The sequence below is a fragment of the Grus americana genome, chromosome 5, assembly GCF_028858705.1.
Source record: "Grus americana isolate bGruAme1 chromosome 5, bGruAme1.mat, whole genome shotgun sequence".
Taxonomy (NCBI): Eukaryota; Metazoa; Chordata; class Aves; order Gruiformes; family Gruidae; genus Grus; species Grus americana.
In genome coordinates, this window is record NC_072856.1 from 19979571 (window position 1) to 19992946 (window position 13376).

At 41.0% G+C, this 13376-nt stretch overlaps 1 protein-coding gene across 14 annotated transcripts in view; it reads right to left on the reverse strand.

Annotated features, from left to right (window-relative positions):
- The window catches only part of TSPAN4 (tetraspanin 4), a 474563-nt gene that overhangs the window by 302860 nt on the left and 158327 nt on the right, over window positions 1-13376 (reverse strand). For all 14 annotated transcript variants that reach the window (XM_054825787.1, XM_054825789.1, XM_054825790.1 and 11 more), the window contains one exon: window positions 9383-9457. The gene's annotated coding sequence lies outside the window, so the exon portion shown is untranslated. The remainder of the gene's footprint in view (window positions 1-9382; window positions 9458-13376) is intronic.

The window sequence follows — 13376 nt, forward strand, 5'->3', positions numbered from 1 at the left end:
GAGCAATTCCTGTGTATTAACAACTACTCGTTGCAATTTCATCAGGATCTTGCAGTCTCTCCCTGCATTTTCTCCTCTGTTTCCACTCCCTTTACTTCTGTTTTTCTCCTCCTCGGTACTCTTCCCTTGCTTTTTCCAGTCTTTTCCATTAGACACATCTCATCCCCTCACGCCTTGCTTCATGTGATGCACTTGATCTCCTCCTCTCACTTTCTGAGGCAAATATCCTTGTCTGACCTGAGAGATGTTTCCACATTTAAACTCTACTGTTACGAAAGAGATGGAGGCAAAGGGTGGGAGTTTTGTGGAGTCAGCACACAGATACACAGTGCAGTGTTTCAATCTGTGGTATGCATTTTTAGATGAAGAGTCAAGAAGATTGTTTGCTTCTGCTAATTTAAATAAAATGAAAGGGCACAATTCCGAACCTGACTCATTACTGGGGATGCTCTCTGAGCTACTTGAAGCAAGCAGTCAGGTACAGAAGCAATGCCAACTGTAATCACTGTAGGTCCTGGTACGCTTAGAAATTAATCAAAGTAGCTACTGCAGAATAAATACTTTCAAGTGGTTTCAAGAGCTCAATTTCTACATAAACACTCCTACTCCAGAACAAATGTCCTCATAGGGGATTATATCTATATAATTAAGCTAAAATAGTTTATCCTAGGAAAAGCCCAGGAGTAGACAGATTTTAGGATTTGGTGGATCACACATAGAAAACCTTCCAATCAAATTCACTTTCCCTACAGCTTTGCTCATTTTGTTGCAACTTCATTTTAAGTCTTTATGCCTACTTAGGTCACTTCCACTACAACCTGTGATCTTGCAGAAGAAACCAGAGAAGGAAAAGTATCCACTGCATTGAGGAGAAATAGGGACAGGAATAGACAGGGCTATAAAGAGAATACAGCATTTCCCCCTTCAGTAACCTGCTGTGTTGGGTTTGTGTGGCAAGGTTTTGGTAGTGGGGGGGGGCTACAGGGGTGGCTTCTGTGAGAAGCTGCTAGAAGCTTCCCCTGTGTCTGATAGAGCCAATGCCAGCCGGCTCTAAGACGGGCCCGCCACTGGCCAAGGCCAAGCCAATCAGCGCCTCTGTGATAACATATTTAAGAAGGAAAAAAACACTTAGAGCTTTTGCAGCCGGAGAGGGGAGTGAGATGATGTAAGAAACTCTGCAGACACCAAGGTCAGTGCAGATGGAGGGGGAGGAGGTGCTCCAGGCACCAGAGCAGAGATCCCCCTGCAGCCTGTGGTGAAGACCATGGTGAAGCAGGCTGTCCCCCTGCAGCCCATGGAGGAAGGATGAGGGGGTGTAGAGATTCCACCTGCAGCCCATGGAGGACCCCACGCCGGAGCAGGTGGAGGCACCCGAAGGAGGCTGTGGCCCATGGGAAGCCCATGCTGGAGCAAGTTCCCGGCTGGACCGGTGGACCCATGGAGAGGGGAGCCCACACCAGGGCAGGTTTGCTGGCAGGACTTGTGACCTTGTGGGGGACCCACGCTGGAACAGTCTGTTCCTGAAGGTCTGCACCCCGTGAGAGGGACTCCATGCTGGAGCAGGGGAACGATGAGAGGAGTCCTCCCCCTGAGGATGAAGAAGCGGCAGAAACACCGTGAGATGAACTGACCGTAACCCCCATTCCCCGTCCCCCTGTGCCGCTGAGGGGGGGGAGATTGAAGCCAGGAGTGAAGTCAAGCCCAGGAAGATGGGAGGGGTGGGGGGAGGTGTTTTAAGATTTGATTTTATTTCTCATTCCTCTACTCTGTTTCGCTTAGTAATAAATTAGATTAATTACCTCTCTAAGTTTGGTCTGTTTTGCTCGTGATGATAATTAGTGAGTGATCTCTCCCTGTCCTTATCTCAACCCACAAGCTTTTCATTGTACTTTTTTTCCCTTGTCTAGTCAATGAGGGGAGTGAGAGAGCGGCTCTGGTGGGCACCTGGCCTCCAGCCAGGGTCAACCCACCACACCTGCCATAACAGTTTGTGGGTTGAGACCAGAGGAAGATGTCTCATTATATCAGGCAAGGAGCTAATGAACTGTGACTTGGTGCTGCTCAACACCAGGTAAGCAGAAGACAGGGTATGTATCACTGACAGGGTGTGCTGCAGGATAATATTATTTTAATATCTTTTTCCCCTGAGTTGGCCAGCTAACAATACTATAAGATGGATTGAAGGAGACGGGCTTGGAGCTTGTTTCGAATCTCTTGGAATAGATGAGGGTCTTTGAATTGAAGGACTGTGGATCAGGACTTTAGTGTGGCTCCTATCTTTCACTGTGAGTCTACACCGAGCAGCCAAAACGAAAAAACAGAGGTTCTGCCTCTTTACTACCTTGCTCCCTCCTCTCTCTGCCTGGTGAAGTCCTGGCCAAACTGAGGTGGGAAAAAGTTTACCTGCTATTGTAACAGAAGGAAAACGTCATATCTCATGCTTATAAAACCCTATTATTTTGAACCACTGAGAAGTTCAAGCTGCCAATAACTACCATTTGCTTTTAAAGAGGGGTGCAGGCTGGGCTTCATAGTGAAGAGAGGAAGAATTAGTTATGCTGCTGACCACCTTTGCCTGACTTGTTTCCACCACAGAGTGTGCTTTATGCAAACTTCTCTGTTGACAGCACAGAGCTCTTTTTCTTCCCTTGTCTTTTCCTGCACTTCAGGAAAGATTCCCCACCATCGCAACCTCCTCAGGTTACGCTGGCAGAGCTTCAGCTTTTGATGCTCCAAAGCAGTCTCTCTCAGCCTCTTTGCTTAAAGGAAAAAGTTTTCATGACCTGCCCATTATCTGTAGAGTTAAGCAGACAAAATACAACAGTGATAACACTGATCAGGTTGTGCAATTCACCCAGCTTCCCAAAAGCTCACCAAGTATGGAAGCAGCAGAAGATGCATAAAAAGCAGAGGCTAGAGATTTTTTTCTGAAACAGATGTTCTGTATACTGCAATCCCATTTAATTGCCTTTGGTAACATAGGCCACACCCGAAAACCCATCACCTCAGAAATGCTAGTATTTTCCAGATGTATTATACCCATTAGCATCACCTTCATAACCATATTTTTGGGGGTCTCCAAGGAGTTTAAAGACCAGTTTGTATCTACACTAGTGAAATAGGGCAAAGCCAGCTCAGACAGAAGTCCTTCTTTCAGTAGTCTCTACTTTGTCTCTTTGTAGCCAAATATTTTTAAAAGAGCTCTTTACTCAAATTTTCAGAGGAGCTCTGGTCTACCACTTAGGCTGAAGAGGGGAAGAACAGTTTATAAATGAGCTCAGAGCTCTGCTGCTCCTGAGAGGACACCAAAGGTCAGACTTTTCCAGTACCCAAGGGACACACAGCATCCTAAGCACCTGGAAGATGGGGCCACCCATTTAAGGAATTAGGACCTAACTGAGCTGGTAATTTTTGCCTCATTCTTCTAGAGCCATAAAACACACCCTAAATCAGAAAGCAAATATTCAGTACCATCTCTGATCTCATGAAGTTGTTTCTGTTTTCAGTGTCTTTATCTGCTCCGAGCCAATCTTTTCACCATTGTTTTCAGAAGCCTGATTTTATCTTTTTATCACCACTGCTACAAGACAGCTTGACTGCAACAAACATGTTTGTAATGAAATCAGTTGACCCAGAAAAGAAGTGCTAACACCAGTCTGGATTAAAAAAAACCAAATACAAGTAAACGCTCTCTCTGACTGTAGGCAGTCCATGCTAAAATACTGGAGCAATACACAGATTGATCTGTCAAAGGAGACTGGAACGAAGGTCCCCGGCTCTGCACTTATGCCAAGTTCCCAAGTTTTCCTAAATTTTCCACAGTTTTAAGCATGTAAGTGACCTGCTTAATGTAATTAAAATAAGCAAAAGCACAATTATCTTTGCTTCAAAAAGGTGTAAATTTTCCTATACTTTTTTCTCTCCTCAAAAGGCAGAGGCTTTCTTGGATGTTGCATATTATTAAGATAAAGCAATTTATTTTTGCAGAGCTCAGTTTTAGACTTCATTTAGAACTGTGGATATTCATTTACTCACACAAAACATGCTTAATAATATATGCCTGCTCTACTTCCTTGTTTCATTTACTTTACAGTTTTCTCTAATGTGCAGAAAGCTCCTTCATAAAGGGACAGGTTTTTGGTTGCCAAGCTCAAGATCTACAGTACTCCAAAAGCACATCTCTTTATCCAGGCTTCTATTAATCAGAAGCTTTTCATCTCCTTTGACTCAAAATGGCAATGCAAAGTAAAATAGTGCGCTCACACACAGAAAACTGCAAATCCATTCTCAATTGGTTTTCTTTGCTTCCAGTCTGACTCTCTGAGCTTTCTCCCAGCTGCTCAAAAAACCCTTCCTACTTATAGTGCCTCCCAAAGATCATAATCACACCACATATTTAACTTGTGTTCCCAAATGGAGAGTGCGTGTGCATGCATGAAGATGGAACCAGGAAATCATGAAGCACTGCAGAGAGGACTGGACACCAGAATACTATTACAAAAGCACCCCAAAGCGGTTAAATTTAAGAGATTTCAACTGATATCAAGCATGTCTGGACTGGCTGAAGAAGAAACAAGTTCAGTTTAAAAGATGACCACATAAAAATGGCTCTAATTCCTCCAACTAAATGGACTCCTTGTTAACATATTCTAGTTACCATTATAGTTCACATTACTGACAGTACACATCCAGCAGCAACACCAGTGGGTATTTTAAATTACATCTGTCCTGCTGTTTACTGCTAAGTCTGCTATGGGAGCAGGAATCCAACTTCACTCCAGTTCACTCCTTCCCTGCAGTGCCCGTACACGCTGACTGCAGATGCTGGGATGTTGGCAGTGCCAGAGGAAGACAAAGCTCAACCTGAATTTCACATTTAAGAGGTAGAATGTGCAGGGCTTAAAACTGCTTTGTAGGATTGAGGTATAAGCAGCTTACCACAGAGGGTCTGGAATACTGTTTGTAATCAAATCTAAATCTCCTGACCACCATTTTGTCCCAACCACAACCCAGATGTCACTTTACCGCATAGCTGACACTCCAGTCTGTGAGTTCACATTTCATAGTAAAAAATTAATGAAAGGAGCTCCTGTATTTCCTGTTTAACATTTTGTCCTTCTCAAGGGTAATAAAACAAAATCTCCCTACAACAACAGACAAGTCAGACAAATAAAATGTCAAACTACTTCAGAAATAAGCTAGTCAAGATAATAAACCTCTTGGGTTGCCATTAATTGCATTCTTCTATGCATTTGGCAAAGATGCTTCCAGAGGATGTATGATAGCTAATAGAAAAGGATGTGCTAATTTTGTATCTCTTCTTTAAAATGAATTTAATGCTGACAAAAAGATACAAAAAGCTAAAACCCTCCCCACATCCTTAGGACTAGTGATACCACTGACAGTTCTATTAACAAACCAAAGCAGAGGCTGCACAGTCAGACAGAGGGAGCCCTCCGCTGAGACTCCAGGGCAGGGATCGCCATCCCAGTTCTCCTGCCAGCCAAGCGACCACGGGGGCAAACTTGTTTCTCTGTTACATATCTGCAATGGGAGGTTAATCATACTTCATGAAACATTGAGATCTGTCAGCACAAAGCTTGCTGCAAGAGCTCTGTATTTTTATTACCACCAAATTCCCTAGCTGCACCCATAACATAGAGGGAATAAAAACTCCGTATCAACCAAATAAGCAGCTAACTTGAGAGTAAAACAGCAATACAGGATACAGCCATATTAATTCACTTGCATTGCTTCCTGCAAAACAAAGATGACAGTAAGAGCCCATACTAATAGCTACTGAAAAATCACAAAACAAGAACATATCGGTTAGACTTAACTTTTCCTGTTATGCTTTCCGAATGACTTGCCATTGTCACCATAATACAGCATGAAAAATACTGTACTCAGCCTCTGTTTTTGATTAACCAGGCACTCCGGGAATTTCTGTCTATCCCTAATCATAATTAAAAGTTGTTATTCCATTTTCAAAGTCGCTTGTTGGCAATTAAATCTATTTGGAAAAAATCAACTTTTTTTCTTCCATAGAAATTATTTACTTGTTTTTAAAAATAAAGTAGACCTGTTAGGTTAAAAAGCTAATTATGATCCCTCCTTCTGCCTAGATGTTATAAATAAAGTTTCCTCATCTCCCAGTGACTCTCAGAAGAGTTGAAGAAATTCAGCATCTCTCAGAAGGTGAGTGGGACCTTCGGAGAAGATTGCAATATGATAATGAAATGTCTCGCACCAAGCCCTGTTTCTGCCCCAAGAGCACAGCGCTGTGTTAAGCAAAGCTCCAGCTTATGAGCTGTCTGAGGAAGGAATTCTTGAGGACTGTCTGGCACAGCGTGGTTCTTTCCTTGACTGAGGTGCGCACAGATGAGCAGAGAGAAACTCTTGGTTTGCAAATATTTTCCCTGGGCTCAGATTCCTGGTCCTCCACTTTCAAAGTTTGGTCTAAAATTGAGGTTTCACCTTCATTGACTTTTGTTGCCATTTATAGTTGGAAAAGGGCTTCTCAAAGTGAAATTTTTCACTTGTTATTGATTACAGCTGTCAAAGGAGCCTGTAGGTTTTCCCCATCCTGTCAGCCCCAAGGTGTTTAGCATGGCAAACCAGTCTCCCTGTCAGTAGCAAGGCAAGAAGAGGTAAAGAAAAACAAAAACTGGTGGGGAAAGCAAAGCATTGCTCCCCTCCACAATGACTCCACTCCTACCATCAGGCAATGTGGGCAAAACCTCTCTTCACGGCACAAAGATCATTTTAAATCCCTCAGAGTCTACAACCTGTCAGCTTCTGGTCTAGATTCCTTGTCCAAGTACTGCACAGACACAGGCAGACATTTCCCTCCCTTTTTGCCAGTGAAAGGAAGATGATGGTGTGCTATTTTTCCACTACTTCACCTCCTTGTCTGTACATCAGAAGTGGCCATTTTGGCTAAATCTCACCTCCTAGTGACACTGCACTTAAGAGGACAATTTGTACTGCCTGATTTCAATGGTGAAATACTACTTGGAAAACTCACGCTTCTTTTATATAATTTAAAGTACAAACACTTACTATATCCATAATCAAATACATTCGCTATCAGCCCAAACAGATGCCCCCAGCACTCATTCACCATGTTTCACTAGAAACCCTTATACCATGGAAAAAAGGTGTTTGTCCTTGGTCTGCAAAGACAATCTGAAAGGCTCAATATAATTTTTTTCTGCAGAAAAACAGACTTTGTTTGGGTTTTTTCCTGCACATTTTATACAGCAGTGCTGTGCACAATGCTGTAAGGATGAGGGAGTAAACATGGCCTTAAGAGCTGTATCCTCTAAATTATACAGTGATACTGTGTGAATATTTACAGTAACAAAGCAAACAAAGAAGCCTCCTGCTCTTCTCTGATCCTTGCCTATTGGAAGCTCTGCTTGAGTTAAATATATAATTGCACAAAACCAACAAAATTGTCACTGGCAATACAGAAAACTGGGTCAGTCCAGCTGCTGAAAGTCTGTGTTTGCTGCATCTCCTTGGCCTAAACCTATAATTCAGTTTGAGAACTGAAAGCAAAGCTGCTCAAGTTTTGACACAATTCAGAAAACAAAACAAACCCCTAGTCCAATTACAGACTCTATTAGGTAGTAAATTATGATCACTCTCCCCAGTTAACCTGGTCCATTTAACTGTAAAACCTACATAGACAGAATAGCCCTTCTGAGGGGCCTGGAATAACAACAGATACATTAGTCTTCACACAAAAGGGTGAAAAAGTGACCAAAAAAAGTTATTTTCTAGCATAAATCACTGAGCTTTGATTGATTAAATTCAACTGACCCAGGGTAATGTTAACTGTATAGCACAGATCTTAATTCCAGTTGTAACTAACATGGAAGTCATAGATACATATAAAAGCAAAATATCTTTTCCAGTGAAGAATCAAGGAATTAGGAGCTGGAGGAGAAGGGTCACTGACAATCAAGCAACACAAAAATTCCTGATAGACACCAGCATTTGAGAGTATGAGAATACCCGAGTCAAAAGTTAATAGCAATTAACATCAGACACCTGACTTCAATTCCACTTCACACCACAGATCTTGGTGAAATCCTCAGATTGCATGTGCTGAAGAAGTCCACAGACCTACATGCATTTAAATAATCACCTGCAACTCCCAGTTAAAAGGCACACCATGCAGTAGTGATTGCTTTTGTGAGTGTCTCCAGTAGCTTGTCAACAGGGAGTGCTTGCCATTTGCTATCACGCAGATTTTTGTTTCAATTGCAAACCAGGAATTATTTTTCTTTCCAGATTTCTGACAAAATCTGGCTTTCAAATGGAGTCTGGGGCTGGTCACTATGTCCACTGTAACTGTTTAAAGAAGACCAAAATAAGAAGTATTTAAGATAAATAAAAGAAGGGGGGAAGACTAACCCTCTGTTTAAATGTTTCACCACTTCAGATCTAGCCACCTGGAAGTTATTACAATGTTTTATTGGTAGCTTTATTCTTCCAGAAGATTCAGAAATATTTTTCCTTATAGGGCTTTAAAGGGCGCTGAAGTAAACTCCAATGTATTGTCGTCTTCCTTCCTCCCCACTTCAGCGGCTGTGCTCTGTGAGATTATCTTAAATATATCTCGGTCTCTTAGTCATTTGTTGCTGGGTGATCAACTGTATACTTACAGCAACTGTGCCAGATGCTGCAGCACCTCTTTTTTAATCTATTTATCTGTTCTTCCCTTACCACAGCATGTTCTTCAACACCTCCATGGTTTTTATAACATGATTGGAAGGACTAGGCTGGGTTTTTTCCCTGTTCAAAATACATAGACTGTGCAGAAAAAGACGCAGGTTCAAGGGGGAAAGAATGGAGATTTACACATTTCACACGTGACTTCAGTAGACAGGATTTTATTTTTATTATTTTTTCTTAAACACTCAAGATTCATAATACATCAGTCTGCATCATAAATGGAAAAAAAATTTCCGGCTTGGAAAGAACAGACTTGATCTCTGTATTCAGGTAAACAGCACCCACATCACTTAAAGTTAGATTAGTTTGCCAGTAATCTAAGGGGGGAAAAAAAAAAAAAAAAAAAAGAGGATTCTGGGATAATAATTGAATGTCCACTTCAGTCCCCTCACCCAAAAGGCTCAGCACAATGTCTTACCAGGCCATCCCACTCTGAGGGAAACAAGGAAACACAATCCACATCAGGAGTAAGCAACATCTCTATTAACAGCCTGATCCATTGTATTAATTCTAATAGCTCCTGCAGATTGTCTTTTCTACTCTTTAGAAAGCCATTCACTAAGACTGAAGTTCAAATGCAATTATCCACTCAGAACTTTATTTTAGATCAATAAAATGATCACAGCCATTCACATACCTGATGCAGGAATGGGAGATCAGAGCACCTGAGGTGACCCCAGTTGACAAGATGGCCTCTCTGCAAACCTGGGACCTGCAAAACAGGAGCCTGTGTGTGAGAAGCCATATCTTTTGCTAAACACAAGGAAAACAACTCTAACAGTGTCTTTTGGTAAGGACAAAAGAGATCACCTCATTAACAGGACTAAAATTACTGGACTGACACCTAATAGAGAAAAACCTGGCAAGGTGTAAGACTTTTAATTAGTGTGACTGTAAAGGTATGGTGCATGAAACCTGTAGCTTGGCTCATGAAGTCATCAGAATGACAATACCCGCCAACAGCAGTGGGAGCAGAGCATGGGGGAGACATCACGTTCTCAAGCTGGTAGGATCAAGCTCTTCACTCTCAATGGGACTTAAGCTCCTTTCTCCCGTGGGCACTTCTGAACATCCCACACAGCATGTTTCCACTTAGGCCCATGTTCAAGCACTTAATTAGAACAGGGTAGCATTATCAGCTTCTTTGCATAATCTGAATCACATTAAACACTGGATCAGATATGAGCACTTCATGGACTTGAGACTCAAAAAAAGTTGCATACATAAATTCTACACATCCAGAATATGTAATGTATAAATTCATTGGGGGGGGGGGGGGAATTGTTGAAGAACAGAAAATACAAGAAACTAATACTGCCAAGTTAATCTAAAGGAAATGAAAAAATCAGCTTCCTAAAATCAAAATGTTTTCATAAAACACTGAGGCATTAGAATCTCCTTATTACCTAATATTTAGACTTTTTAGAAAGTTATGCTTTTAATCTTTTTCTCTATAACCAAAGACTATTTTTTTATTTCTATTTTTAAATGAAACCTGAGATATCCCCAAAATTGCATACATACAGAAATTGGAGGGGTTTAAATAAACTAAAAATAAAAAAAAAATATTTAAAAAAAATCAATAGAACAGCAAAAGGTGTCATTAGTGGGACCATACTGTACAAAAGAATGAGATGACTGCACATAGCACAAGGCAGCAGGAAAATTAAACCTCCATCCCAGGTCAGGTCATTGCCCACGTGATGCTCTGCTCAGGTTTGCCCATGCTCCTCATGCCGCCATCACCCCAATTATGGACTGGCTGAAAGGCTTTGAAGGGAAAGATTTTAAAGTGGAGAACATTATAAGCAGAGTAACAACAGTTTTTATGCCAGTGCAATGACCGCCGTAGTTATTGTTTAAGGCAGGATTAGTGCACTTAGAGTGACAGAAACCATCAGGAATAAGCAATTAAGAGTTCAGACTAATCTTCAAAGACAAGATGCTTAAAGACCTAATAGCCTGACTGAAACTAGTGAGATCAGAGTCATTTTAACTCTTTCAAAAGGCCTACAAGGCCTTTGACGCTTATTTTCCCAGTAGGCTTTCCTTGTCTTCAGTTCAAAGTCATCCAACAGGGTGAACTTCAAACACCTGTTTCAAGTGAAGATGATGGCACTGGAGGATGTGTTTTATTCAACCAGACAGACGCTACAAGAACATACATGGATGTTCAGCACTCCTGTCTTCTACTTCACGAGTTAAAAAAAAAAAAAAAAAAAAAATCTGTATGTTCTAATTACTGAATAAATGAGATAGATTAATTAGATTAGACAGACAGAAGGAATAGGGCCATTCCTTCCCATTTAAGCACACTCAGCTCAAGGAAAGTACTGAGAAGGTAAAAAAAAAAAAAAATCTATTGTATAAATTAAACAATTCAAGTACCGCATTAGAAGATCTTTCAAGTAAGAAGTAATCCTATAAGAGAAAGAAGACTATGAACCACTGATTGCACTGATATGTCTGTACCCACTTTTGAACATTTCTGCTGCTTAAAACAGCATTACTGCATCAGGCACAGAGCTTAAAGTGCCATGCAAGATACAAAATAGGCTTCCCCATGTCTTCAATCCAAAGTGCACCCATAGTACAGAAACAGATTATTCTCAACTGGAAAAATGCATCCAAACTCTATTTCCCAGCAGCCCTCAAGAGAGGATTTGATAGAAGTGAGGCATGAACAGGAAGACACCTTGGGAGAACTTTACATATTAAAAAGGACCTCACTGGGACAAATGTGTCTTTATTTTCATTTCCAGCTTATTAGAACAAACAGAACTCAATGCTTGTTCCAGTTTCAAATGGCAAAAGCAGCAAAACCAACAAAAAAAATTGAGTAAAATTAAAATTGGAGGAATTGTTTCTACAATGTACCTACCCAAAGTTTCTGCCTTGTTTCCAGTCCAAGAAAGTGTTTATGTGTCTTATGTATCGCTTGATCTAGCTTGACTTACATTCTTGGAGATAGAATTTGCTTGACTTATATTCTTAGAGACCACCACAACTTTAACTCCTCTGCTGTAAATCCTTTTGCATTTTAGCAGAGAGATCTACATAAAAATATACAAATGACCAGGTACATAGCCGAGAAATAAATTCTGGACTTTTGCCTGAAGCAGAGGAGCTGCTCTACTGCCCACTTAACGAAACATATCTATAGGCAACATTACTAAAATGGCTTCTTCCCTTTTCATGGTTTTTAACCTTTTTGGTTTATGAACTTATTTTTTCGTGTCTGCCAAAAACCCAGACTAATAAGGAATGTTAGCATCCATTTTGTTGAAAATTTTTATAACCATACTGGCCCCATCAAAATATTAACCACGAAGTTCTTCTTTAAACTTTTTCATTTCACTTTCAAAGGGTAAAAAAACCTCAAGATCTCTTTGTTGTCATCATCTACGTTTTTTTAAATGTGGATGCTCTGTTATCCCATTACTACAGCTGCTGATTGTTCACTGAGGTTAACTCACATTATTGCAGATAACAAGCTCAAAGCCTTTACAACTTCAGGCTTACTTGACATCAATCACACTGTGACTTTTCATACTCCTGCTACTCCTTCAACAAAAATTAAGCCTCTGAGCTTATGATTATTTATTCGGCCTAACTAGTCCCACTTAAAGCAAAAGAGACATAAGATGTCAAAAAAAATGTTTCTGTCCCCTTCCTTTGCTTGGTGTTTAAGTTCTGCCTGTCCTGGAAGGAAGGAAGTCCTGAAAATGTTTTGATAAATTAATTGAAAGGTTTTATTTAATACTACTGCACTCAATACTTTCTTTAATATGGTAAAATAACATCCTAGGAACATGCTTAGCTGATTTTTTGTATGAGAGTCTCAATAGCATTCTTAAAAATGCATACCCAGTGCTGACACTGAAGCACATCCAATCATCTTAGAATCATAAAAAATTTCTTAAAAAGCCTGGTACAAAGGCAGAATTCATTGCTCTTCAGCAGCCACTCCAACTGATGAAGCAAGCTCACTTTCCAGGAGGATAAAAAAAGCATCACAAATGCTGAAGCACAATGGCAGTACGGCCAAGGTTAAACAGATCAGATTAAATTAATGATGTTTCCATCATGCCCTTAAGGCAACTAACAGGGCAGTCTGTCTCCTGGGAGGGAAGACATCTCTAGGTCAAGGCCTCCCTGTCCTGGTCAAGGCCTCCCTGTCCTGGTAGTCTTGGTCGAAATTCAGGATTAAGAGCAGGTCTGAGCCAGCTGACGGAGACAGCCAGGCAAGCGAAAGGAGTGGGGAACACTCCAAACCTGAATTATGAAATATCTGTACACCAGCAACGTGAGCCACAGTCCTTGCCCTCGCAGCTGGAGAGACACTCTAACTAGTAGCATTTTGCAGGTAGCTCCCACCTGGGAGCATGTTTTTAAGCAAGAGGAATTATGTACCACCACCAGTCTCACATGCAGACACATCTAACACAACGGCTAGATAGTCATTACCTCCTCATGTCCCCGATGTGTGAGACTCCTTATCAAGAGAAAGCTTGTCAGAAAACAGTTATAAAGCAAAATACTGGCACACTAAAGGCCCTATTTTTCACCAGGATTCAAAATGGGTATGTTTTTCAGTCCTTTGTGAAACATTTCCTTCCAGCATTATTAAT